Genomic DNA, 25,528 nt, shown 5'->3' with positions numbered 1-25,528 from the left:
CTTGCGTTCTTTTATGTCATGACTGTGTTGTCAAAAAATACAACATAGAAACCTTTACATTGCTAAAAGCTTCTTCTTTTCCTTGAATATGGCTTCCTGTATCTGGGGAACTGGTTTAAAATCAATGCCTGAAGCAGCTGCCAGGGAATTTGCCAACAAAACTATACTGCCAAACTCTTAAACACAAAAAGCTCTATCATAGTCTAGCCTAAGCGATTTTGCTCATTTTAAAAGGAGAATCCATTGAAAAAAATATAACAGAGTAAGAAACAAGAAATCTTGAATCTTTTGAAATGCATGAAAATTAACACAGTAGAGTTAAGCAAGCAAGGCAACATGCGATACTGTTGCTGTTCCAACATACAGATGGCCCTATGGAAATGGTCAGGATTTTTTTTTCTAAGAAACCCCTGCAAAGTTCTGCCCTCTCTGTATAGGCAGTGGCCATTTTCAGTTAAACATGTGCCTGTGTATGTATTCATCTTCCGAGACACTGATTTAGAAAAGACGTTTCTTGTTTCTCTCTCTACATGTTGGCAATTTTCTTGTGAGAAATGAACATACAACTAACACCATACTGAACTCTGTCACTGGTTTTTAGTACCTTTTTTTGCTTTCCAGATTTCCAGTATTGGCATGCCAGTGATAATAGAATTGGGATCTTCCTGTGCTGCTGAGTTTACGGTGTCATTTGCACCAGCGACCAGAGCCAAGTCTGTATCTGAGACAAAAAGGAAATATATTACAAAATGTGTTATTATGAAAGGAAAAGCCACTGCTTCAAGTTATCAAGACAACACCAAAGCACATTAATCAAGCATACAATAAACGATGACAGTTTGTTGTTTCATCTGAATGAAAAAAATTAGGTTCCATCTGTTAGTGTTCAAACCTAGAATCGAATCTTGGCAGTTACACATGCTAATGAAAACTATTAAAAATATTTTGTGCCTTCTCTAAGATATCATGAAAATAAATACTCCTAAGATTTAAGAGGCAGTCTTATGCAAGGCCCTTGTGAGGTCACTAAATAGAGCGCATATGTGGAATCTGAGGATGATGTCCATTATGTTATACCACGTCGTTCATTTCAGTACTACTCACGATCCAAATCTACACTCTCCATTCTGCTCAGTTCCTCAGTTCCATGGCTCTGCATGCAAGAAGGACTCCGTTTACACACAATCCATTGTAGGTCCAGAAATTAACATTTTAGCAGTCCAAGAGATTCCACGGCTTGGGTAAAGATGGTAGAACATAGCTCTAAAAATGGTTAATAAGTCCTAAAACCTCTAGCCACAGTGCTCACAAATGGTGTATTTCTCAAGTAACTCTACTGATAAAGAAATGGGGCTTACTTCAGAGCTGAAGCACCAGCAGTATCAACTAGATCACCCTTATCCTCATCCTCCAAAGGAACTCTTAATGGGTTTGTGAATGTGACATCTGCAAAGGCACCAGCGATTCCTCTGTCAAACATACCTATGTGCCTATCAATTCTTTTTTTTTTTTTGAAGTTGTTCACAGTTTGCCCAGTAAAGTCAAGCTTATTGGTCTGTACATCTGTTCGGCCTCCTAGAGCCCTTATTAAAATCAGCATCACATTCCAGCTTCCATTCCTCTTAACCTTTTTAACCACAGGGCAGGCCATGCCTCCCAGGAGCCTGGCAACCACAGAAGGCAAGCATGTTCTGGCTGTACCATTTTTATATCTTCTGCAACAGCCCTCCAAGTGACTAAGATGCATGAGCCAAAGGAATTTAGTGTACTGTTACATGGAGAACAGCCTCCAGGTGTAAGACAACTATAGGTCTACTTTGAGCAAAGAGGGGAATAAAAGCAGTCTAATACAGAAATGTGTTTCCCCCGCTGTTTCTAAGTTCCTAAAATGCATGCAAATATGATATCGACAAACTTACAACTTCAGATATGACAATGCAAGCAGATCAGCCTCACTTACAGTAACGAAGCTACACCTATTTCAGACATTTATGAAAAGTAGACACATCATCTTGCCTTTCCAGACTGAGTTTATAGGATGGACAGTGAGTCAGAAACATTTTAAGATTGTCAGCTGAAGAAATTTGACATGGAATCTTCTCAGAGGCAGTAATTCAAGATCCCATGGTACTAAATTTAGCTTGCAAACCTTCCTTTATAAGCTATCACCTGCATATTTGCTTGGAACAAAATCATATAGTTTGACTCCCATCCATTAAGCTTGGTCCAGTGATGCAAAGCAGCTCTAAAACAGATAAAGCAGCGAAGAATTCTTATGTGAAGGAAATATAGCCAGCGCAAGGTGATACAAAGATCTGAAAAGGTGCTGTTGAAATTACCAGATCCCCACCTGTCAGTGGCCTACACAGTCTCTGGTTTAATAGTTGGCAACCTGAGAAGGAGGGAGAAGGCCTAGAGACAGTATAAAGCCATTTTTGCCTTTCCTTCTGATGCTACAGATCATATACAACTCCAAAGAAGTGATCACAGCTGTTATGGCCTTCCTTACTTATACAGTGTGGAATATATTAGGAAAGATTTGCTATCCTCACAAACTTAAGACTTATACAGATAAAAAATAATCCAAAAGAGACAACTAAGTGAATGAAGATTAAAACCACAAATCATTAACACCCTGAACATGAATTGTGTGTGTGTGTGTGTGTGCGCGCGCGCGTTTAACACTGCAGCATTCTATTTGGAATTCACTGTTTCATTGCAAATAAAGCCTCTGACCCTTTTAAAAATAGTTTCTTTAATCTTCAGGGGAAGAGTATATAAACATCTTGACTAATAACAAATTTCTAGGACTTTGAGTGTTTGCTGTTGGATTTTTTAATGTGACTATACAAAAACAACAGCACTTAACATTACTCTTTACAGCAGCCTGCTCTGCTGGGGGAGGCACTTTGGCAGTTCCCTTCCTTTTTTTCCATATCCCTTTCCTTTCAGAGGCCCCTCATCATGATGACCCATCCATTTGGCTAAGCGCTGCATGCAGCTGCATTTGAAAGAAGCCAACTGTATTCTTGGGTCAGCTGGAGAAGTCTGCTTGATTACAACTGTAGGTATATACAGTGCTTCTAACACTTGTAACTTTGGGGAGAGAAGACCTAAGCCTCACCTCAGGTTTCAGCAGAGGTGCAAAACAGATCAGCTGGCTACATAGCAAAAGCTCGATAGCTTCAGGCAATCCAGTGCCTAAAAACCGTTTTATTTCAGGATTTTCTCCTACATATTTGGAACCATAGTCTTTTGTTCACACACATTCGTAGAATACTGTAACTTTCTGCCATTTGCTATAACGAAAGAATGATTAGCTGGCACATTTCAACTCAGTGGCTCTGCTGTCCTCTAGATGAGATGTGTGCAAACTGAATGGTTCCTGATCTCTGTTAGTATTTTCCATGCATAGTTATCCTACAGAAATTAAACTCTTCTAAAATAATCATGACAAACTTTGTTATTGTTGCAAATTGAAAGTGAATGTTGGCCAAAGTTTGCGATTCTTATAGAAATCTCAGACCGAATAGCTGATTACCCTGCATAAATCTTGGCAGTGCCGTGTTACCCATTTTTAGGAAAAGCAAGAGAATTTTTATTTTATGAGAACTAACACAAAGAGGGAGGCCCAGTGAAGTAACTTCAGTAACTTCATCTCATATTTCTTTGCTATAAAGCAGTACTATTCAAAGGGTAAAAAAAAATCCTTTTAATGTTTGTGCCCAAATTCTTTGTATTTCCAAATACCCCAAACTCTACGCTAAAGGCCTTCATTATTTTTTAAGATGAGAAAAAAAAATCTCCCAGCGGACTTCACAGATATAAAGTGAGGCATTGTTCATTAAGGTCTAATCATAAAGAGCAGATCTGACTTACCTCATAGCTGGAATATTCATCAATAGTAAACCTCAAAATTCCAGGATATGATAAATGGCATAAACCTGAGGAAATTAAGATTAGTGTAGTCTTAGGTCTAGGGCCTGATGAACCCTTTTGCCCTATGCTGTAGGGCAAAAAAGCATTCTTCTTACAAAAGAATGAGGACAGTAATACTGCCAAGATGTATGCTGTATTATCAAGTGTGATATTTCTAATGTTTTTCATTAGAGCTATAACATTAATTATGGTTGTAATTCACTACATCAGGAAGCATTCAGCTTTCATTAAGGTCACATACATGCAGGACACTGTATTAAATGGGTTTACTGGTGACAAGTAAGCACTGAGTCACAAAAATGTACTTTTTGAATACATCTGAACAAAAGGTTTCACTGCAAACATAGTTTGAAATACAAACAAAACTAAGAAGAAATACAGCCTTGTATTTTGTGACCAAACATTTATTATAACCCCCTTCTTAGCTTATATTGTATTTTTAATGTCTCTAACGCAAAATTTCAAGTCTTCTGCATATTTATACATCACTAAAGTAACAGTTACTACTCAGCACTAGTCTGCAGCAGACTAGCAAGGAAAATCTGTGCCTAAAACACTTAAAAACAGGGATAAAAGCAAAGATAGAAGAGTAGACTTGTCAAGGTGAAGCTGGGCAATGTTTTGATAGTGTGCACTCAGGTAGTCTGCAAGTAAATGACTCTTCAGGCTTAGAACAGCTTTCAAGGTAAAGAAAAATGGTACTCTGCTGGAAAGCTCAGAACACTCCGGCTTCTGAGGAAGCACAGCATATACATAAGAACAGAGATGATTAGGCATGAAGTTCACTAATGATTGTAGAGGTCTGTATTTATGGGCAATGCCCAGGCAGGAATGACTGCCTACATCACATGAGACACAGGTGGCATATAAGGAGAGAAGAGGAATTTAACAATTTTAGTATTTGGATAACAAGCATGAATTGGATAGATTCAAAGGAAGTGGAAACCAGAGTTTGATTAAAGTGACAGCAAATAGTGAAATATGCAGATTATGTAAGACCCAAGGTAGCTTGAAAAGCCTACTGAGTAGTTGAACAACAAATATCTGAACTCTCACCCAGGGTAATAGTAGACTCCTTTATTATTTCAATAGCTTGGTCTAATCCAGCTTCAGTGCAAGTTCCAACATTTTCCATAGGTTTCCTTCCTGCTACAGATGCTGTGCCATATCCACCCAAAAATGACATTTGGCAAAGATCCGATCATGGCCTAAATGTGAACATATTAAATGAGCGTATTGGTCAAAACAACAGTTCCAAGTCCATTAAAAGAAACCCAAAATAAATAGTTCATCTGCTGTAAATTCCCATGAAGTTTGTTTGGGAAGGCAGACCACATTATTCTTCAGCTCATTAAAGTTTACTTTAACAAGCTGTGAAGCTGATACAGCAATGGTTCAACAGTTCAGTATTGCATTGCCTTTTTTTTTTTAAAAGCTTCAGCATCCCACTTGGCATAAAAATCCCACATTTCAAACAGTTTTTCAGATGCAACTTTGAGAAAACCTTGTTTTTCAGCCTTCTAAAACAATTTTTCTTCTCCTCCCTAAATTACCTTAACATTTTTCCCTAGCAAAACAAAGATGTTCTTTGTTTAAATAATATCTCCCATCTTGCTTGTTATGAAACAGCACATTTCCCATTTCCTCAAAGTCAGTTGCTGGGTGAGATCCTTCAGTGAAGGCTATTCAGTGTTTTATAAAATATTAACTTACATTGTTGGTTTTACGAGTAAATCACATTGCTGTTACTGCTTTTCCTAGTTGTTTTTAAAATTCAATTGCCAGATTTAGCGTACTAGGAACTGTTTACATACAGAATGGCTAGAACTCAGGCAAAGATATGCAAGTTCTCTCATGGTATAAAGACCACCACTCTGATCTGAAGGAATCAACTGTCTCGAGGCCACTAGTTTAATCTCCATGCTGACATGTGAGTGCCAGTCAATGCCCAGTCCACCATGCCTGTGACCAGCTGGAATTGAACTGTTAGCACGTTTACACTGTTCAGTGAAGTGCCACATGGAAGTGCTTGAGCTATGGGTAAGAAAGTGCTTGAGCCACTAAAAAGCAGGGTAAAAATGAGGAAGGGCTCTCCTAGCACTTAGATACTGCTTGCAATCCTTGAGTTAGCTGGATATCTCTATACAGCTCCACATCATGCAGCCCAGAGATATTTTGATTTTTTTGCTGTCTTTGGCATTTAAGGAGTTCATTTGCCAAATCTCAATTCTAAAAAAACCTACCAGACATCTATGCAGTTATCATAACTTTTTAATATTTAATACAAATATGAGCAAAATTCTTTCAGGGACCCAGTCCAGTCATCCAGTCTCCTGCAATATCTTATTTCTAAAAGTTTCCAAAGTCTTATTTCACACAGAAAAGGGGACAAACTAGTGGTATTTCCTTACTACACACACGATGCATGACAGGATAGCTCCATCCAGAGGAGCCAATCAAGGCACCCACAATTGTCACGACTGTTGTCAGTAAGAAATCCTTCTGCACACAAGGCTCATCCAGACTATTTGGTATTTTAGTAACAGGCATATCTGCTTCACCTACAGCTGTCAGTGTCAGCCCCTGCAATTTAGTAAACAACACGTAAGGAAAAGGAAAATTAAATTAATATTTCAAGAAATGATCTAATTCCTGAAATATTAAATAAGTTTAAAAAAAGCAAATAAAAGTTCATTCAAGCCACCCAGTTAGCAGAAAATTGTTACCTATGATCATTATTGGGTTTGGTCATATAAGTAGATACGCCTTTAGAATTTTTGCTAAAAGATTATACAGGCATAATAGCAGCTGAAATCATTTGTTATTTTGCAGGACAAGACCCTTACTCTCTTATTTCTTTCCAAAACTAGTCCACAGTTACAGCAATGGCTAGGATTACATATACATCTGACTAGATAAACATCCACAGCTTATTTTACAAGTACTGCTGTTGGCTAAAAAGTTTTGGATCTCTACAGTGTGGTTTGTGGGAACCTGCAGGGTCTTGCAGACTTGTTACAGAATTTCTATAAGGCTAGATAAACATTCTGCAGAGTGCTTTGTTGATTCCTCATAATTTATGCCAAATTTTTCATCTGACATGCAAGACTGCATTGTGGCTAGCATTCAGCAAATGCTGGATGTGCGTGCAAAAACCTTACATTTATTTGCAATGAGTAGGTTCAAGAATTGCTCTCTTGAGACTATTACCAGAATTGAGGAGTCCTGTAACACCAAGACCGCACACTAATCCAGGGGCGTAGCTTGGATCCTGTGTAAAAATTACCATACTAGCCACGGATGCTGTCAGCAAGCCAGCATTCAGCTGGTGGTGCCCAAGTAGAAATGGTGCTGAGTTCAGCAAATCTGGAAGCGAGCATGGCTGCTCTAACACTGTATTCACTTTAGCACTTAAATATTTTTAATGCTAAGGCAATAGAAATTAAGACAGGCTGCAGATACAGAATAAAAACACCAAAGACGCTGGACTCCTTGGAAATCAGTTTAGTTCAAAGAAAGATCCACCTATTGCAGATACAAGACAAAAAAACTTGGTAATTTTTTTGAAAAGAATTCTCAGAAATAGAAGTGCTCCAGCTCCTGTCATACTCCGTGACTTCTTCTATTTCAGCCTTGTTAATTATGGGAAAACAAAAAGCGGGTTGATCTATGATTGCTTTGTAGTAGCAAATAGGACACAGTAATTATTCAGAACACAAAGCTTCAACAGTGGTATATCATCACAGTAGGAAGTAATTGATATATAAGGACCTAAAAGATCTCTTACTATAATTCCTCTAGCCGCTAGTCATTCACATCAGAACCTTAGCAGTAATGCTCTATGGAATTTAAGTCAGACTGTAAACAAACACATACTCTCTAGCGAATCCAGCGAAAGAAATCCTTGAGACCAACATCAGCATCTCTCCTAATCAACACAAAAGACAAAGTCATTAACCTCCTCCTCCTTGTGTTCTAGTCCTATCAAATTTGTTAAGCTAAGTTGTAAAAGGCTAATTCCCTTCCCTCACAAAGGATCTAAAAGAATTAGCCCCCAACTCCTCCTAGGATTCAACTGTGTTTTGAGAAAAACAAAAAAGGGCCTCTAGTGAACTTCATCCTAAATTTCATAAGACAGACTAAAGTAAAAAGCACCCAACAGTTTTCCATAAGTCACTAAAGAATCACTGAAAGCTACACCCCAATATAGTGCCCAAATATGCCACAATTTTGAGAACCTCAAGGTGTGGATATTCAATCACGTACTTGGCAATACATGTAAGAGCTGCTGCTGCCAAACCAACTGGACTGAAATTGCAGCTACAAGCTGAGGAATGTCAGAGATTTCAATTCATTTTGCAATGGTAAGACCTGCAAAATTAAATGATTTAGATCCAAAATAAAATACTACATAGTGTTTCATACTCAAAGCATAAACAGACCATTGAGCAAGAAAGGACTATTTACTTTTTAATGCTGTTCTCCTTTTCATACAATGAAATAGAAATGTAATAGTTATAGGAAATTTTAACCTAATTTAAGTCTTTTCCAAAAATACATTGCTAGAACATTTTGGGACCACAACTTGTAAGAAACAATGCCAGAACAGCTCTCTTGAAGCCACTGTTTCTTAAATATGTGAGAGAGTTGTGTGGATGCACCCGCCAGAACTTCCAAACACATTTTGCCTGCAGAGAATCAGGGCAGGCAAAATGCCTCTTGATGCATTAGAAGACTGCCACAATCTAAGTGACAAACTGGCAAAGTAGTACCTTCCCCCTCTTCTCTCTTACCAAGTTTCAGCCTCAATCTTTGAGAATTTCTATTGGCCTCCATAGTATCAGATACAAAATTCTCCTTAGAGAATCAGCATTAAAATTAAATTAATTTTTTCAAATATTTCTTTTCCTGCGAGTTAATATATTCTAATTCAGATCAACTGAGGCAGTTGGTAGATTCATAGCAAAATTGTTTCAGTTGAGAAAATAAATGGGAAGTGCCAAAAATGTTTAATGATTTCAGTGCTTTTTGAAACATTGATTTTTTCATTGCAGAGCAACATTCAACTTTGACAAAACTTGAGCTTTTTATCAGCAATTATGATCTTCCACCCCAGCTTATACTCCCCCCTTAGTTAAGAGTACCACCTTTAGGAATTCATATACTTTCATAATATATTTTCCTATGCATTCAAAGAATAGTAAATCAGTTAATAAGACTTAACAAGGATGCTGCGAATTGAGCACATATACTCTATAATAAGAGTACACACCCATCGTGCCACCCAGAGCCAGGGCTATAGGCATCTGTTGCAAGCACTTCTGGTGAGGATTTGGCGCTCTGGCTGCTGCTTGCTCCTAAACCTCTGACACCCCAATCATACCAGGGGCATTCCCAAATCCTGAAGTGTTCTCACTAGCACACCACACAACTGAGCTGAAATAATAAAGAAAAAAATGAACATGTAGTATTGCTGTACTTCAAGCCTTACTGTTTGTAAAGGAATATAAAGGCACTGAAAGGCTTTTAAAATCTCCAAGAGGACTGAGAATCAAGAGTTTATCTTTAAAGATGGGAAAGATTTCTTCTTTATCAATGCAAGCGAATATTCATTTCTGATTACACCATTTCTGAACATTCCTCCCTTCCCATTTTCTGGTTTCTGTATTTCTTTTTGACACCAATCCACCAAGCAACCATGAACGTAATTGTCATCCCAGCAACTTAGCTCCAGGATCCATTGACATATATTTGAGTACATGTTTTCAATTATCATCAACACTGATGTATTGTTTTCTAATATTAGTCTACAATGCCACAATTACTGCCTTATTCTTTATTGTTTTCAGGCTTATTTTTTAATACACTATCCCAAGAGAAAAATACTTATCGCATTAGTTCAAGCTGAAAGATATTACGCCTTTGCTACATTTGCCCTGTACTAGACAAATTTAAAACTGTTTTAGCCATTGTATTCTTTATGGGTGAAAGTATATTTTGTCAAGCTAAATATGAGGTCCTGATTCTCTCATTTTTATTTTAGATGTTTTGATATAAAAAATACTTTGAAATTCCTATATGACCTTGTTTCCTTCAGATATTTAAAGAGCATATGGTGACTTAATTTCAAATAAATTTTCTTTTAACCTGTATCACTGAATAACTTGAAAGTATGATCCAAAATAACATAGTCAGAAAAATCCATAATGCTCAAATCATAACTAACAGACAAACATAGCCATTCGACAGCATTCTTACAGAAGGGAAACTGTCATATAAGGATATTAACAATGCTAAGATGGAGCAAGTTTATAGGTACGGTATCCTGAGGAGATCTGGGGTTAAACAGTATAGCTGTACGATTGTATTGATGTGGCTTGCACTATGGCCTGTGGAAAAGATGCAACATAACAAGAAGCAACAAAACAAACTTCCCAGAACACATCTCAAGTACTCACTGGTAAGACAACTGGAAAAAAAAATAATATTAGCTTCAGTGATTTTACACCTTATCTTTAAGAAGCAACAGTGCAGCCTAGAATGTCGGTGCAGTGTTTAGCTAATTATTAATCTGGTCCTTCCTCATAATGAAACAGGTAAAAAAAATCTAAGTGCCAGAATTAGTCTCCTTTATTCATATGCAGAATATAAACTGAAAATATCTGCTACTGCATCCAGTTCAGTCTGAGCTCTGTCAGACTTTAAAACATTACTTTTAAGATTTTACTGATCCATTCCTTCTGTGTATTATAGCACAGAGGAAAATGTTTTACTTTATTCTTTTAATACACATATGAGCTATTCTAGTATAGTAATACAATATCATTTCAAAGAATGGGGTTCCAATGTAAAACTAACTGTGAAACAACCATTTGGAAAATAAGCTGTTACTATGTATTGACTGCCATGTAACCTTCTGATAAGTTCCAGGACATCCATCAGATTTCTCTCCAGTGATGGTATTGTTTAAAAAACTTTAAAGAATTAATGAAATCCAACACCTCATTTCTTCCAGATTTAGTGCTGAACATTTTTCTGGGATGTAGGAAGCCTTAAGGGCAGGTAAGAGAACCAGTTCAGGTCTGATTACTATCAGATTTTTTTCTTCCCAAAATACTTCCTTTCTCTGTCTTTACTAAAGATAATTGCCAATTAGATTCTACCTCTAATAAGAATAGCTCAGTTTTAAGAAGTTTTGAACAACACATGCATCTGGAGGTGGAATGCAAAATAGCAAATACAAGTAAATATGGTCTCTCTCCTGACATACTTACAATCTAAACTAGATACAGATTGCTACTTGCAAATGAATTAAGTTTTAATGAATGTGTTGCTGCTTTGTAATCAACTATTACGGAACTGGAAATGCAAACTGTTTTCTCCTGAATGAAACACAGCACAGTCAAAGGAATATGCTCAAATAAGGGCAGTAGAAAACAAAAAGGCTATAAAATTGTTTCCCTGGCCCTAGGGATAACAGATTCCATAATCTAATAAAGAGGGATGGCAAATATTTGCCCATATAAGTGAATGGTTTTCCTGGAGGGTCTGATCCTGCACATACTCCTCATTCCTCGCTGCTTGTAGCATTAATGTTGCAGGCAGAGTCAGGCTCTTTGCTTGCTCATATGACTAGCTTTGCTAGCCAAGACCACCCTCCTAGTTTTGGATTACTTAACTATTGAACAGAAGAAAACATTGAGTAACCTGTTTAATGCTATGTCCAATGCCATAGAGAGGTACCATATCCTCCTATAAACGCTGCTTTAGGGAAAAGGCAGAGATAATCGTATTCTGGAACAGGTCATTTGAACATATCCAGCATTCGGTGTAATTAAGAAACCACCTGTTCAGAAATATAAAATTTTACCTGTAAGAATTAGCAAGTAAAATCTCCCATGACTACGCTTTCTTTCTCTGCACATCCCCTTGTGTTAAAACTAGTGTAACTGTCATCTTGTATTCTGCAGCTTGTTCCAGTTGCAAATTCAGTTGCCATACAGCGTCGGACTTTACTTTGTTTTCCTTTGAGTGGAAACATTTTAAATTTTATTAACTATTTGTGCTCTTTTTAAATGGATTCCTTATCCTACCTCAAACTCTGGCCTTCCTTATCCATCTTGTTTCCTAAACTTCTAGCACGGCTATGGTACTATATATGGTATGTTCGCTTACTTTTTTAATTTTCTACTTAGAAGGGACTTTGTGTTGACTGTTTATGCTATTTTTTAGGACTAATTCTATCAAATTCTACCTTTGTTTTTCCTCGAGAGTTACAGAACTTCATTCTAGATTGTTAACTAATTTATCTGCTTTTCCTGGTCTTGAGTTTTAAAAGCTACCTTATAATCTTTTCAGTAAGTGCCAAAAGCCTTTCATCTTCCATTAGATAGAGCTTAACAACAGAGGATGGGTTCTAACTGGAGTACTGCATCCAGCTCTGGGGGTCCTCAGCACAGGACAGACGTGGACCTGTTGGAGAGGGTCCAGAGGAGGGCCACCAAAAAAAAAAAAAAAAAAAAAAAGAGTGATCGGAGGGATGGAACACCTGTCCTATGGAAAAAGATTGAGTTGGGGCTGTTCAGCCTGGGGAAGAGAAGGCTCCAGGGAGATCTTCTTGCAGCCTTTCAAGTACTTAAAGGGGGCTTATGAGAAAGACGGGGACAGACTTTTTAGCAGGGCCTGTTGCAATAGGACAAGGGGTGATAGTTTTAAACTAAAATAGGGTATATTTTGACTAGATCTAAGGAAGAAATTTTTTACAATAAGGGTGGTGAAACACTGGTTGCCCAGAGAGGTGGTAGATGCCCCATCCCTGGAAACATTCCAGGTCCGGTTGAATGGGTCTCTGAGCAACCTGATCTAGTTGAGGGTGTCCCTGCTCATTGCAGGGGGTTGTACTAGATGACCTTTAAACATCCCTTCCAACCCGAACCATTCCATGATTCTAAGAGAGGTTTCCATCAGGAAACCCTGTCTGTGGAGGGATAGTCTCAGTGCAAGTGTGATCAAAATAAAATATGACAGTATGCTTTCACTGTGGCCATTTACAATGAGCCCTTTGAATCAATTTCTCTTAACAACCTATCCTTCTCCACTATGCACATCTGTGCAAACATTTTTGTTACAGGTTTGCTTCTGGACATCAAGTTGCTGACACAGATACTTTTGTAATCTGAAGTTTTCCACACCTGAGTACTCAACCTCATGGTCCAAAAGTCCATAATTATTTTTCACCTCTTTCACAGAACTGATCAGCATGAAGAGATTTTGGGAGCTGTTGTAGCAGTTTAATACTTTAAAAAATCAGGTTACTGATTTTGACACCCGATTAGTAACATAGAAAGCTAACATTAAACATATTGAACATCAGAGATAGGTATGTTATATAGGAAAAAATTAGTCAATTGTACTAGGAAATGCTTTTTCAGAGCAAAGGTCTTGAATAAGTGACAACTGACTTCTACTACCAAAACAGCTAGACTACTCACACAATACTGTACATAAGCAGTTGTATTAAAAGAGCAGGTTCTTCTGTCTAAAGTTCTATAAAAAGATAAATTGGAATTAAAATGCTTTTAAAGCCAAACTGAGTTCCACTTGCATTCTGCTTTGCTTAGAACAGAACCCAATTTTTAAATTATTTTTCCATCATAAATGGAAATTTAAAGCTGAAAACATCAGGAAAATCTGCTCTGCAAAATGCTCTACTCCAAGAAATTGACCGTTAACTCAGGAAGGATGCTGCTTAGATTGTAAATTCCCACATGCAGCTTTGTATTTCTACATTGTGGAAAATGCATGTAGTATCTCAGCCAGGCAAAGTAACCTAGCTACCCTTGAATCAATGATCTTTGGAAAATATAACCTAGTAGTTTCATCAACTGAAGAAACATTCTCCTTTTTTTGGAGACATCTTCCTTTTTGGACAAGACCATGCAGAAAGAAGCTTGCCCTATGCAGATGAAAAAGCAAAGGATATAAACACACATACCTCAGGTGACATCAAAGGTTTCTCATCACATCTTCTCACTATTCCCATTAATTCTGTTAAAGATTTTATTCTTCAGTCATCTTAGCACGCACAGAAATATGTATATGCACTGTAGAGAAAACAAGTATAAACATAAAGCCAATGCTTATGTTGGCATTCCTATATTTACAAGCAACGATCATTATATAAACCTTTGGTTGCCAGTAAAGTTTCTGTGCATGAACATGCATCATGGATCTAAGTAAAGATGAAAAAGGCATTGTTTAGTGCCTGGAGTAAAAGTTTTGAGGCAGGAACTCATAAATTCTAATCTCATTTGTAATTCACTTTGGGTAAGTCATTAACCTTGTTTTGACTTCCTGTAGGTCCCACCTAATGAAAGTGCACTCAAATCTGACATAATGAAGCACACAAGACAAAAAAGCAGCAGACTTCGCAATACTAAATACAATTTCTGGTATGAGAGGCAAATGGAGGCCAGGTGTGACTCCCTGGGTAGTGTGATAACCACTATTCCAAGCAAGAACAAATCTGGTCACCATTTGAGTAAAAGAAGGATTAGGAGAAAGAAGCATCAGTCCTAAAGTACCTGCCAAACCTATAAAGAAAAAAGTATGCACTCAGAAGAATAAAAAAAGCACTTTTCTTTATTAATCAAAACAAAAACAGGCGCAGAACTCAAACCCTACTTCCACTGAAGTTGTGTCACTGACACCCATGGCAGTGGAAGGCATTTCCTGCACAGGCTTTTACATGCATAACTTGTATACATTGTTTTTGCCAGAAATCTAATTTTGGAATAATAGAATCTTTGTCAACCTAAGGATGAAGCGGGGACCCCAGGATCTGGCACATATATATGGAACTGCCAAACTAAATTTCTTAAATAAAAAAAATATTCCACTTGGGCAAATATGGATAAATAGTTTGTCAAAAAAGCAAAATTAAATGTCATAAATTCCCCAGTGACTTCTCACAACCTTTGCTGCTTTAGTACGAATACAGACCACAGTGTAGCATCTGAACATTGTTAAAAGATGCAGACCACACAAAGAGTTCAACAATACTTCCTTGGGAGAAAACATTATTGCTCCCAGTACTAGTCTCTTTGACCATATGTGTTGGTGGTTTAAGGAAATGTTTTTCCCTCTTTAGGAAAAGACTAGATCATTTCATTAATCCAAGGTAATGATATTTTACTTGGAGACTTATTTTGTCATCACTTGCACAATATTACTTGGGAATTAAATATACCCAAGTAAGCTCTGAGCAAATCATTGTACAGTATGAATTTCTCCAATCAAGACAAAGCCCAGTGTAGAAAGATATCACAATCTTACTCTTGGAGATCACAGGATTTTAATTTTCAGTTGGATTATCATTTTAGGAATTTTTTAATAAAAACTCTTAAACTTGTATACGAATTGCCTAACATTAATCAAAGAAAATACATCTTCAAACAAGGATGATACTTTGGACAAAACATTTTAAGTCAGTGACCCTGGGAGGAGGCAGTACGATAGGTCTTTCAGGTGCTGTACAAAGCTTGGTTATGGAATAGTTCACCAAGTGAAAGAGACTTCTTTCTCTTTTTCTTCCTTTAAAATCAACTTTCTGTACCACCAAAAATTGCTTTCCTTGAACTAATAGATATTTCTACTGTTACTCAGTTACCTTGAACAGGAGCTTTGAAGGTAGTGAACACTTGAAAAGGTATACTATATGTATCCTTTTCTGTTATCATTTGCATTACTCTTTTTTAACTCTATTATTATTTTTAGAAGACAGTTAATGCAAAGAACATAACAATCTTGTTTATGAGGAAAATATTATTCAACATAATCAAAACCTTGCTATATGATTCATTTTCCATTTCATACATATATTTCAACACAGATAATGACATCTGGAGTTTTGCAGTATATACAGGCCCTGATCCAAAAGCTTTTGAGAACAGTCTATGTTAATTTCAATTGGCCCTGGATTGGGTCCCTAACCTATACCATATTGGCTCTTTATTTCATACATAATTAATATCAGAAGAAGTTTCTTGTTACCAAGAGGTATACAGTGATTCACCAAGGATCCTGAAAAGCTGAATTTTTAGCCTTTCATTCAATTGGAAAGTAACATGATACGTTAGCAACCCTGACTCACCACTGCCTGCTGCTTTTCAATGTTAATCCACACTACCTTTCAGGAGTTCATTTTATTTTTACATAATTATTCCTAGCATGGCTTATCATTTAAATGCCAAACTGGCAACAAGAAATATAAATTAATTCTCTTGTACCTTTTATATAATCTCCAGCTGTAGTCATAATTTTCCTAGATTGTAAGAGTATGGCTCTTCCTGTTCTTGTGCCTTTTTTTTTTTTAATAGAAAGGGGTGCTGTTCTTGGGTCATTGAAATAACCCTTTGCACCTTCCTGTTGCAGAACAAAACAATCATTATGATGGATTCCTATTGTATCTTGCCTTTCATTATATTATGGTCTGACCCTTCATGCAAAGTTCTGTCATGGTTACCCATTTGTCCTTCTGAAATTAGTGGGATTACTCTCATGAGTAAATAGAGTAAGATTTAGCTTTTACTTTAGACTGATTATGATAACCCTTGGTGTGTAAAATAGCACCGGCCATTGAATTTAGTCAGTTGTAAAAAAACATCTTTGTGTTCTTACTGCACCTAATTTAGCCTGATATATTGCAGTTGTAATACACTTGACACTGGAGGAGAAAGAGACATACAAACTCCTCAAACACACACAAAAGGCCAGAAAACAAACATTAAACAAGAAAACCTACCTAAGTCTTAGACTACATTTCTTAAAAGCTCAACATGAATATGCTTCTCTTTACAAACGCTTTCTTAGCCAAACAGTAATTCCAGTCTGCCAATATTTAAATGTTTAGCATGACTGTACTTTGGTTCAATGCTACCTGCAGGCAAATATGGATTCCTGTCAATCTTCAACTCACCATGACTACAGAAATTAAGCCTTGCGCTTCACTACATCCAAAATAAACTTAACTGAAAAAGAATCAGTCTATCTCGAGAAATGTCTTGCACACAGAATATTGCAGTCAACATACAAGTAATACCAGTTTTCACAGATCTTAAGGCTGCCTCCTGATTTAACTGTATATCTAGTTCCTTTTCTCCTCACAGAATAAGGGGCCAAAGGATGTAGGAAGGTATGAGGACTACTGCTATTACAGCAGAGACTACACAGGATATAGCCTAACGATGTCATATCAGGGTTGAAATACGTTTCATATTGTGAGGCTAAACTCCTGCTTGTTTCAATAGAAAACCAATGTATCTTTATAAGCAACAATGCTCTACCTCTCCTGACCTTGACACAAAGACATAGTAAGTGTCAAACCACTTCGTCTTTGAAGTACTTGCACTACTCAAAGTCCTTTTGAGTATCACACACAGCTCACCTATTCCTACTTGTCAGCACCTTTGTTCAATACATACTGATTTGAGTCCATAAACTATCTAGCACTTGAAGTCATATTGCTTAAGGCACAGTTCAGTAGCTCAGGAGATGGGCTTATTTGCAGTAACACTTTCTTATAAAACAGGAGTTTGAAGTACACCAGTAATTTTACAGTACCAAAGTTTTTATAAAAATTTTTGACCCATATTTTAGTGCTTGAAACATGCAAAAAATTCTCTTCACCACATTATCATGTAGACATTGAATGACAATGTTTCCTTGAATGACTAAACTCACTTTAAAAAAAGCACTGCTTTCATACAACACATTTTATATGTTTTTATCAAAAATGTTTAAGCAGTGTTGAAACTCACCTTCATTACCAAAATTCTTCTAATGACATGATCAATAATCTAAATTATCCTCTTGTTCAAAGTGAAAATATTCTTTCTCAGGAGAAACAGCTTTAATAATTTCAAGATGTTATTGGAATAAAGGCTACTGGCTTGAGTAGCCATTCTACTTGGCAAGTCCTTGTAACCAGTGTTCACCACACCCTGATGAGAAAGGAAAATAAACAGTTGCAAAGCTTTAATGTGTTGGAAACTTTCACATGTTCTCCACAGATCTGATGTCTGTTTTATACATGCTAGTAAATCAAATTTGCATATTACTGCAGACATGAGTTACTAAAGGTTTCTTTTACAAGTTAAGGGTTCTGTTTAAAAGTAATAGCTTACTCTGATGCATGACCAAAGGGAGTCAGCAATTTTGTCAGGAAGCCAGAGACTAAATGAGCTGGGAGGCCAGTCAGGGAACTGGTAACAAAACCATATGGTGCTTATTTTTAAGAATAAGAAATCAACTACTTCTTCAACTTTGAAAACACCTCATGATTGTCTGATAAGAATCACATTGCACAATGTGTTTCACAGATTAATTGCACTCCAGTCAATCCCAAGGAAGGAGACAGAGATACCTTCAAAACTTAAATTCTTTGCAAGTACATCTGGATTAAGATCATGTTTCTTTAACATCCCTTCATATTATTATGAATGCAGAACATCAAAACACCACAAAAGAATTCTAATGCCATGCTCTGAAAACAACTTATATTGAATTCTGATCTTGAACACTGTACCCTAAATTATTGTTTCTTTCTTTCATTGCATCATTCCAAGATAGCCATCTGGACATTGCAGTTGCCAGTTCATCCCATCTGCAGCCACACATGTTGGCTTCAATACACACTGGAGCAAGTCATGACATGACAGTTAAGTATGGCAACCACAGAAGTAGTCAATACAAGGTAAAATTTAAATATTTTTAGCCAGACTGTTCTTTTGACCTAGCTTTCCAGAGCAGACCAACCTGTGTATCTATTACCTGCAGGACAGCGAAAGCTGCAAATATTCTGCTATTGCTTTATAGCCCAGTTCCAAAGTTGGTTCCTGATGAGAGACTTTTCCTCCTCAGGTAAATTCCTGCTTGCTGAAATGACAGCATTATTAATTGCTTCAAATAATGTGTCTTCACAAAAAAAAACAAATGACAGTACTAGAAAGAGGGGGAAAATGCAGCATTGTAGTTATTATTGAAGAGAGAGTAAGGTAGAGAATAGTAGGTGCATAGAGGATTTCTCTCACGCACAATAGTATTTGAAGTGTTTTCACACTACATGACTCTCACAACTTGGATAAGTTTTTCATTATATGAGTCAGGTATTTAAATTAATAGATTGAACAAACCTTTGAGCCCCATGGCATACATGCAGACATCCTCCGTGCTTAAAGCCCACTGTTACACTGACACAAACATAGTGCAACATGGGACATGTAGTCTACGTAGCACACATGAGGAGAAGCAGCAACCAATATCCAAACTGTTGATTATATGTGACAGTAGATCTGCTCAGGTACATACAACCTGATCCTGAACAAAATACTTGGAAACTGTTCAATAAGGAGAGTATTTAAATTTGCAAGATCTACATAAAAATCTAAGTATTTAAATTCAAATTTTCAACACAAAATTAGCAGAAATATTTCTTCCCCCAGAGAAAAAGGCATAACCGGACTTTTCTCATTAACTGGACATCTCATTAAGAGATTATTATGATAGCAAATTTCTTCTCAGCTCTGCTAAATGTAGAGTTGGGAATCATGCAAACTTAGCTGTCTTTAATCAGGCTCCAACATTACACATGTAAAATAGTTTGGACAATCAATTTAGCACATAGTTGAAGATGTAAAAATCAAGAGACTATGTTAGGCCCTCCTAGAAGAACATCAGTGTAGGCCAGCAAGTCTATGAACACTTGGTGTCAGTTTTATGATGTCTCTCATTGAGTTTTAACTGCTAGAACCAGTTCATTACACAAAAATAATTTTTCTTTTTGAATGGAAGATATCTATTTAACTAAAGAAATAAGATAGAGATTTGACCCCTGACAAGGTAATGAAAGGAAAAGTTCAAGATTGATTACATCTTCACACATTTTGAAAATGGCTTCCCATCTTCTTCGGTATATCACTACTTAGGACTGCACTGTTCAAAAAAAAAAAAACCACAAAAAAATCCCCCAAAAACCTTAGACATACGACAACTGGTAAAACTTGAACTGTTCAGACAATACTCTAACATATGATCTGATGGCAGACAAATAATTGCACTTTTATATCATCTTACCATTATACACTGCATGACTAGACTTTTCCAGATCACACCTGAACAGAGTCTTCATCTAAAAATGGTAATCCTCTTAACGGTTATCTGTTAAAATCTACCATTCATGCTGTAAAACAGTGACACAAAACGCTTTTAACATTGAAATCAAATCTCTAAATTGATTTTTTTCTCTTTTTCTATCTTTGGAATTGGACACTCAATTCTTGGTAAAGCAGCTCTAGGGATGAATTAAAAAGCATTTATGAATATCATTGTTAAAAATTATGTTACCATGCCTATAAAAGTCACAACACATAAAACCTTAAAAGATGGAATGGTGTCTGGATAACATTCCAATTTTTGTTTTCATTACTTATGAAAGACTCTGCTTTATTACTCCACAACACATTGGTAAAAATTCCATGACAGATTTGCAGTGGCTTCAAGGAAAGACAGTCTTTATTACTATAACGTCTATTATTTTTTCATTTGTTAGAGCAACACTGACATTATTTATATTTTCTCTGCACATCAGTTGTTTCTAAATGCTGATGTATAATCTACATGTAAATGTAAAGTTCTGCAGGATGAGTCATTTCTACTTTACCTCCAGCCTCAGCTCCATAATTACTCATCATTCCTTCATTGACTCCATCATCACACCACTTGGCGATTAGAATTGGAGCTTTCTTCCCCAATTACATGTTTAAGAAAGCAAACCAAACAAGTTTAATAATTCCTACCAGAAACAAAGAGGGTAAATGGGGAGATATGTAATATACATAGGTGCTTTCAGAAGTAACTATAAAATATTAATCACAATGAGTCTGAACTGAAAATTACTGGGAAATCATTAGCAAAGAGAAGGAAGTGCTCTAAGCCACTGAAAAAAGAAAAAAGAAGTAAAACCTAATCCTGAAGCCTTTACTCATTAGTAGTGTTTAGTACATGTAAACACATGCATATTTCATTAAGCATGTTATACTAATAGGGGCACATGTTTAGGCTCTCATTGGAGAGAGCACAAGCACTATCTTACCTGGAACAAGAGCTGTACTAATATCAGTATCCACTTCTTTACACTGTTTGGCAAATAATACCAGGTTTGCTTCAATAGATTCTTGGTACATTTCTTTTGTATAGCCTCCAACACCCTTTCCTGTTTCAGCAGTTATCGTCTTCTAGAGGTTCTGCTCCAAGGAATTTCAGCTGTTCCAGTGCTGGAGGCCCAAGCACAAATAATGGAGATGCCAGATATAGGATTTTTTTTTTTCTATTTTTATAAAAACAATTATTGCAACATTAACAGAGGCAGGACAACAGTAGTTAACAGACTCTCTCATTGTAACTAGATCCATTAAAAAACAGGACAACAATCAGTTTTTCATAAGCACTGGGCAAATCAGGCTATGCCAACATATCACATTTACCTCAGCAGCTTCTAAACTTTTTATTTCAGACACAAATTTCAAAAATAAATTGATCACTAAAATGAATTTCATACATGTGAAAATACTTACCTGAATGTTTATTTTACTAAAGAAAAACTGAAGTTAGTTTGTCTAAACTAAAAAAGGCTGGTTTTGCTAAGTAGTCACTGCTCAAAGAGTCTATCCCTAACACATGTCTAAGCATACAATTTAATAACTTAATTGGAAAAACCTACCTGCCTTCTTAAGTAATGAGAGTTGCTGTTCCCTTGGATAAACCACTTATGATAAATTCTGTAGCAATTAAATGGCACATTTTCTCTGCTGTGGGTTAATATATATTATAATCTATATGGATCACTAAAGAATTTTTGTAATGTTTTCATTTTGTGCTGTAGATACTGCAGTAGTTAATTCTATTATATTCATTAACGACGTATGTTAGGATTGCAATACTACTCATCACTGCTCCAATATCAAGGTCCCAACTCAACCTCATACACACTGAGAAACAGCTGTTCTTGTGCACAATCCCATTTTATTTTGATGGGGGCCAGGTGAACAGTCCCTGGACTTTGATATAAAATCAGAGCCCAATCACCTGTACATAACTGTCTGAATAAAAAGGAAAAGGCATTTCCTGACTACAGGTGAATAGAATCCCAAAGGATGCGAGAGGAACCACAGAAGTTCAGTTGCTTGAGGCACAAACTTGACTAGCCAAATAAAATAAAAAGGCACTGTAGTTATTGGATTACACTGGTAAAGGAATGGACTGAATGACATAAGTGTTTTCTATCCAAAACTATTATGATTTGTTTTCCAGTTTTTGAAACTTCGAATATGAAGCAATTTGGCTAGCAGGAATACAGGATCTGTAGCAGAATGCCAGCTAGGAATCTGTTTACCGGTATCTCCTTACCTGCAACTGTACATACCAGTACAGGCTTAGAACCAATGACTGAAAATTAGCTTTGTAGAAAAAAACCTGGGGTCATTGTGCATACCACACGGACCATGAGCTAGCAACGTACCCTTGTGGCAAAGGCAGCCAGCAGCATCCTGGACAAACTGCAGTGTTAACCCATGAGCACACAATCAATTCACCCATGAACACACAATTAGTACACACACGAGTGCCTAAGCAGTTCATGTGTGAGTATAAACTACAAGGTTTGGTGGCAGGGGCTGCAGAGGTGACCTGAGCAGCAGAAGGCCATGAACTGCCCTGTGCCATGCAGTCCCAGCTAGCTCTGAAACCCGTGTGAACACCCTCACACGCCAAAAGCTGCCAGAGCAGCACATGGCAGCCCTGCTCACACACGTGAGCCGTAGCTGCTAGGGCAGGAGATGTGAAGAGATACATAAAGAGACACATGGAGTGCTGAGGGGACAGGCACCTGGTGAGGCACTCTTGGAAGCAGGCATTCCATGCCAAAGGGAATTCCGTATCTGAGGGACAGCAGCCCAGGGATGACCTACACTGGGGCAGGGGCAGCCGTGAGGCGTGCGTCAGAAACAGGTGCCCACGACCCTGTACTCAAAGGGATTGGGATGGACTGAATGTAACATGCAGGGAAAACAAGGGACATTGCCACTAGGAAGGGAGGAAGATGATGATGTTTGGCTTAACATGGGCCTGAGGAATAGAGAAAAAGCATATTCAAGTGTTTTTGTTTTGTTTTTTAATTATGTTCCCTTTTCCTGAATAGCTAAATCAGTATTTTGATATTTGTGGTAATTAGCAATAGATTAAGTAAAAATTCTGCAAGTTAAGACTCCTTTTCCTGTGGTACAAACCTGGCAGATTGTTTTTGATGGACACCCTTCAGTGCGAAGCAGAGCAGAACTTTGACCAGAATACTTTATAAAGTCTTAAGCAGCGTTCTAGATTCTAAGCCATATTTTTGTACTCTACCTAGTATCAAATCCCCTGACAATAACTCCCATTGCTTTGGCAGCTCCTGCTGCAGCCAGCCCAGCAATGCCACCACCAATTATCAGCATCTAGAGAGATCAAACAGATAGTAGAGTGCATTCGATGTTCACTTATTCCATCACATGCTGTGTCTGCAATACGCCTTATCTTCAAAAGCACTTGAACTTTAAAGAGCATCAGAGGCTAAAATCTATAAGCACTTAAGTAAAAAAAAAAAAATCTTATCTCAGCAATGCAACATAGTTAAACAGCTGGTTTAGGCTATAAGAGCAGGTGGTCATCTGTACAAAAGGTGCTATATGTAGAAAATAAGACTGAAATATGTTAGAGAAAAATTAAGTTAAACAAAACATGACTAGAGCCACTTTTGCTGTTCCACAGAACATAGACCTTAACTCAAACTTTGAGAACAAAGGGTGCTAACCCTCTTTGTCCAGCTATGCAAATGTTTTCCTTTACTATAGCTCTTCTCAGATGTGAGTTCTGACACATATACTGAAATTAGTATCAGAAGGCAGAGTTCAGCCTTAGAATGAAAAACCAGACTGTTCTAAGATCCTTTAAAAAATAGTGAGTGTCCTTCTGAGGTATGATGTGATTTAATGTATTTTTTACACTTAAAATAATTGCAATCAATTGAGCATTTGCCAAAAATGAATGAAAAACCCAAGGCAGAACTAAAACATACATAGTACATTCACCTACAAACTTCAGTTGCCCTTGGCTACACTGCATTAAGGCAGGTGAGAAGAGACAGGAAGATTCCTTGATGTTGGCGTCCTGCCAAGCAGAAGCAGATCTAGTACAGCATCCTTTTTGGGACCATCCTGTGAACAACCCAATCCTGACCCTTTGGGGAAACCTTAACAGGTTCTGTTCAAGAAAATTCTGCATTCAGAAATGCTCAAGTGTTGTTAAATCAACTTTTACAGGATGGCTCAAATGTCTAAAGCCAGTACAATCCAGCAAACCCAAATAAAACAACAAGGAATCAAACCCTGTTAGTTATCTCTTAGAAAGGTCACATGGGAGAGCTGAACTGCCTTGTTACACTAGTAGTCCAGCCTTCCAGTACAAAATTTTACTCTGTAAATAGCAGTTGTAGCAACTGTTCCTTCACAGGAGAAACTTGCCCTGCTGCCATTATCTGACCAGTAAAATCCCTGCCAAAATGATTAGATGCCAGCACTACTGATCTGTACCTATAACATGTAAACAGGTAACATTGTAGATAAGTAGTGACACCCTCAGATGAGAAAACATTCAAGTATCTATGCCAAATATATGCCATGAAATATCACACTCCCTAGAGTTCAGATGTCAGTATTCAAATTACAGAAACAGAGACAAAACCTCTTGAGACAAATACATAAATGAAATCAATTAGATAATTCATAGAAGCCTTATAACAACAATAGCATAATGGACACATTAAAGCAATAAATTTTGAAAAAAATACATTCACATGTCATTCCAATTTATGCCAATGGCTTGAAAATTAAATATTCGATGGAGGACAAATGCTAGGAAAAGAACGCATACCAAAGGTGGTGATTCACAGCATAGAGTGCTTCTTGCAACTGCAGTATTTGAATTATTTATTTTTAATTCTGTGGAGCAGCTGACATGCCTATACTTGACTGTCATCCCACTTGCACAGAATGTGCACAGTGCACAGGGCTGCTCATAGCTATTCCAGCAATTTACAGATTCCCTTGCTAAAGTAACAAGTTGATGATTATATAAACTTTACATGAACTGAAAAATAGGGCAAACCTTTCAGTTACCTCCAAGAGGAAGTATGTTTGAAACATAAGCTGCATTCGTAGTTACATTCCTGTACAACTCATCCCTCTCAATAAGCTATTGCTCAAAAATCTTTTCAATTTATTCTTTGTTCAGAGAACAGGAGGTGGCCCAGAAAACATTCACTAAAATGCTGTCTTGTGTCAACATTTTGTAGCTATATGGACCACACTAGAATACATCTTTGTTACAGCAGGCTTTTTTGTTAGCAACTTGTAATAGTTGTGGGTTTTCTGGTGGGTGGAGTTTTTAGTTTGATTTCGGTTTTTTACTTACTGGGGAATTAAGGAAAGAATTAATGATT

General features: G+C 37.1%; 1 pseudogene; it reads right to left on the bottom strand.

Annotated features, from left to right (window-relative positions):
- Positions 1-54: 54 nt before the first annotated feature.
- LOC104628129 lies at positions 55-24,620 on the bottom strand (annotated as a pseudogene).
- Positions 24,621-25,528: the final 908 nt, after the last annotated feature.

The sequence above is a fragment of the Phaethon lepturus genome, unplaced genomic scaffold (genome assembly GCF_000687285.1).
Source record: "Phaethon lepturus isolate BGI_N335 unplaced genomic scaffold, ASM68728v1 scaffold21901, whole genome shotgun sequence".
Classification (NCBI taxonomy): domain Eukaryota; kingdom Metazoa; phylum Chordata; class Aves; order Phaethontiformes; family Phaethontidae; genus Phaethon; species Phaethon lepturus.
This window is presented reverse-complemented; position numbering and strand designations above follow the sequence as displayed.